The following is a 4,125-nucleotide window of genomic DNA, read 5'->3' on the forward strand; positions in this document are numbered from 1 at the left end:
AAACTTAAGGAAATCTTTGACTATGTACAGACTCAGTGAGCATAGCCTTGCTATTGAGAAAGGCCGCCGTAGGCAGGCCTGGCTCTCAAGAGAAGACAGGCTATGTGCACACTGCCCACAAAATGAGGTGGAAACTGAGCTGCACTTCCTAACCTCCTGCCAAATGTATGACTATATTAGAGACACATATTTCCCTCAGATTACAGAGATCCACAAAGACTTTGAAAACAAACCCAATTTTGATAAACTCCCCTATCTACTGGGTGAAAAAGAGAAAAGAGAGAGCGAGAGAGTGAGAGAAAAAAGAAAAGAGAGAGAGTAGAGAGAGCGAGAGAGAGAGAGAGAGAGAGAGAGAGAGAGAGAGAGAGAGGGAGAGAGAGAGAGAGAGAGAGAGAGAGAGAGAGAGAGAGAGAGAGAGAGAGAGAGAGAGAGAATACAGCACAAAACCCCTGGGAAAAGAGAGATAGACAGAAACATAGAGAGAAGGGGAGTGGTCTATTTCATTGGCAAGTCCAGAATCTTTGTGCGTGCATGTCTCCCTGCATGTGCTTGTGTGATTCTGTGTGTGTGTGTGTGTGTGTGTGTGTGTTATTTAATCGGCGAGTCCAGGATCTCTTCGTACTCTTCTCTCTGTTTCCTCCCACTTCCTCGAGAGGGGAGGAGCTTCACTGTAACAAGCTAACCCACGCTCGCCACCACCACCACACCCCCTGTGACCTCACACACTGAGGGAACCAATGGGATCACAGTGATCTCCAGCATCATAGCGACCGGTACTTCCAGACCCTGAGTAGCCGACACCAAAGCTGGGTGAAGTCGGGTGAGGCCATGGGTCACCCCCACGAATCCCCCAGCGGAGCACACAGCTACCCCCAGGACGATGCACCAAGCCTGGAGACTGGCCGGCCACACTGGCCCCTGTTGGAGGAGAAGCATGGAGACTGCGGTGCTCAGACAGCCGGTCCAACTGACAGTGAACAGAGTGGTGCCGCACTGACCCGTTCCTTCAGAGAGCGGTAAATCACTAGAGCCAGAGACATCCATAGTCCTGCTAGAACAGTCAGGGACCAGCCAAACGCCATTGTAAATACAACCCATATTTATGTTTATTTATTTTCCCATTTGTACTTTAACTATTTGCACATTGTTACAACACTGTATATATAAATAATATGACATTTGAAATGTCTTTATTCTTTTGGAACTTCTGAGTGTAATGTTTACTGTTAATATTTATTGTTTATTTCACTTTTGTTTACTATTTACTTCACTTGCTTTGGAAATGTTAACATACGTTTCCCATGCCAATAAAGCCCTTAAATTGAAATTGAAATTGAATTGAATTGAGAGGTAGAGAGAGAGAGCGAGAGAGAGAGAGAGAAAGCGAGAGAGAGAGAGAGAGATAGATAGATAGATAGATAGATAGATAGATAGATAGATAGATAGATAGATAGATAGATAGATAGATAGATAGATAGATAGATAGATAGATAGATAGATAGATAGATAGATAGATAGATAGATAGATAGATAGATAGATAGTAGTTTTCTCTGTGAGAAGTTGTACATTTTTCTGAGACTCAGACTGGGGATGAAGAGCAGAGAGGATGAATTATAGAGGAGAGGGAGGAATGGAGAGCTTCAAACACTTCAGACTTGTTTTTCCAAAGTCAATGAAATGGCAACTTACTCCCGATGTAGTGAAATACCCTATGGTGTCCAGTAGTACATTATTCTCTCTCTCTCTCTCTCTCTCTCTCTCTCTCTCTCTCTCTCTCTCTCTCTCTCTCTCTCTCTCTCTCTCTCTCTCTCTCTCTCTCTCTCTCTCTCTCTCTCTCTCTCTCTCTCTCTCTCTCTCTCTCTCTCTCTCTATCACTGTCTGTCTGTCACGCTCTCTCTCTCTTTTTATCAATTTCAATTTCAATTCAATTTCAATTTAAGGGGCTTTATTGGCATGGAAACATATGTTTACATTGCCAAAGCAAGTTAAATAGATGATAAACAAAAGTGAACTAAACAATAAAAAAAATTACAGTAAACATTACACTCACAAAAGTTCAAAAAGAATAAAGACATGTCAAGTGTCATATACAGTGTTGTAATGATGTGCAAATAGTTCAAGGAAAATAAATCAACATAAATATAGGTTGTATTTACAATGGTGTTTGTTCTTTACTGGTTGCCCTTTTCTTGTGGCAACAGGTCACACATCTTGCTGCTGTGATTGCACACTGTGGTATTTCACCCAATAGATATGGGAGTTTATCCAAATTGGATTTGTTTTCAAATTCATTGTGGGTCTGTGTAATCTGAGGGAAATGTCTCTCTAATACGGTCATACATTTGGCAGGAAGTTAGGAAGTGCAGCTCAGTTTCCACCTCATTTTGTGGGCAGTGTGCACATAGCCTGTCTTCTCTTGAGAGCCAGGCTGCCTACAGCGGCCTTTCTCAATAGCAAGGCTATGCTCACTGAGTCTATATCAAAGATTTCCTTAAGTTTGGGTCAGTCACAGTGGTCAGGTATTCTGCCACTGTGTACTCTCTGTTTAGGGCCAAATAGCGTTATAGTTTGCTGTGTTTTTTTGTCAATTCTTTCCAATGTGTCAAGTAATTAAGTAATTATCTTTTTGTTTTCTCATGATTTGGTTGGTTCTAATTGTGTTGCTGTCCTGGGGGTCTGTGGGGTCTGTATATGTTTGTGAACAGAGCCCCAGGACCAGCTTGCTTAGGGGACTCTTCTCCAAGTTCATCTTTCTGTAGGTGATGGCTTTGTTATGGAAGGTTTGGGAATCGCTTCCTTTTAGGTGGTTATGAATTTAATGGCTCTTTTCTGGATTTTAATAATTAGTGGGTATCGGCCTAATACTGCTCTGCATGCATTATTTGGTGTTTTACGTTGTACACGCAGGATGTCTTAGGCAGAATTCTGCATGCAGAGTCTCAATTTGGTGTTTGTCCCATTTATGTGAATTCTTGGTTGGTGAGCGGACCCCAGACCTCACAACCATAAAGGGCAATGGGTTCTATAAATGATTCAAGTATTTTTAGGCAGATCCTAATTGGTATGTTGAATTTTATGTTCCTTTTGATTGCATAGAAGGCCCTTCTTGCCAAGTCTCTCAGATCGTTCACAGCTTTGTGGAAGTTCCCTGTGGCGCTGATGTTTAGACCGAGGTATGTATAATGTTTTGTGTGCTCTAGGGCAACAGTGTCTAGATGGAAGTTGTATTTGTGGTCCTGGCAACTGAACCTTTTTTGGAACACCATCATTTTTGTCTTACTGAGATTTACTGTCAGGGCCCAGGTTTGACAGAATCTGTGCAGAATATCTAGGTGCTGCTGTAGGTCCTCCTTGGTTGGTGACAGAAGCACCAGATCATCAGCAAACAGTATACATTTGACTTCAGATTCTAGTAGGGTGAGGCCGGGTGCTGCAGACTGTTCTAGTGCCCTCGCCAATTTGTTGATATATATGTTGAAGAGGGTGGGGCTTAAGCTGCATCCCTGTCTCACCCCCAAAGCCCTGGGGAAAGAAATGTGTGTTTTTGACAATTTTACCGCACAGATGTTGTTTGTGTACATGGATTTTATAATGTCGTATGTTTTTCCCCCAACACTACCTTCCATCAATTTGTATAGCAGACCCTCATGCCAAATTGAGTCAAAAGCTTTTTAGAAATCAACAAAGCATGAGAAGACTTTGCCTTTGTTTTGGATTGCTTGTTTGTCAATTAGAATGTGCAGGGTGAATACGTGGTCTGTCGTACGGTTATTTGGTGAAAAGCCAATTTGACATTTGCTCAGTGCATTGTTTTCACCGAGGAAATGTCTGCTGTTAATGATAATGCAGAGGATTTTCCCAAGGTTGCTGTTGACGCATGTCCCACGTTAGTTATTGGGGTCAAATTTGTCTCCACTTTTGTGGATTGGGGTGATCAGTCCTTGGTTCCAAATATTGGGGAAGATGGCAGAGCTAAGGATGATGTTAAAGAGTTTAAGTATAGCCAATTGGAATTTGTGGTCTGTATATTTGATCATTTCATTGAGGATACCATCAACACCACAGGCCTTTTTGGATTGGAGGGTTTGTATTTTGTCCTGTAGTTCATTCAATGTAATTGGAGA

The 4,125-nt window shown here is 42.1% G+C and overlaps 1 pseudogene; it reads left to right on the top strand.

The window, feature by feature from the left end:
* Nucleotides 1-310: 310 nt before the first annotated feature.
* Nucleotides 311-4,125, top strand: part of LOC123481937 — a 9,709-nt pseudogene continuing 5,894 nt past the window's right edge.

This window comes from Coregonus clupeaformis, chromosome 26 (genome assembly GCF_020615455.1).
Source record: "Coregonus clupeaformis isolate EN_2021a chromosome 26, ASM2061545v1, whole genome shotgun sequence".
Taxonomy (NCBI): Eukaryota; Metazoa; Chordata; class Actinopteri; order Salmoniformes; family Salmonidae; genus Coregonus; species Coregonus clupeaformis.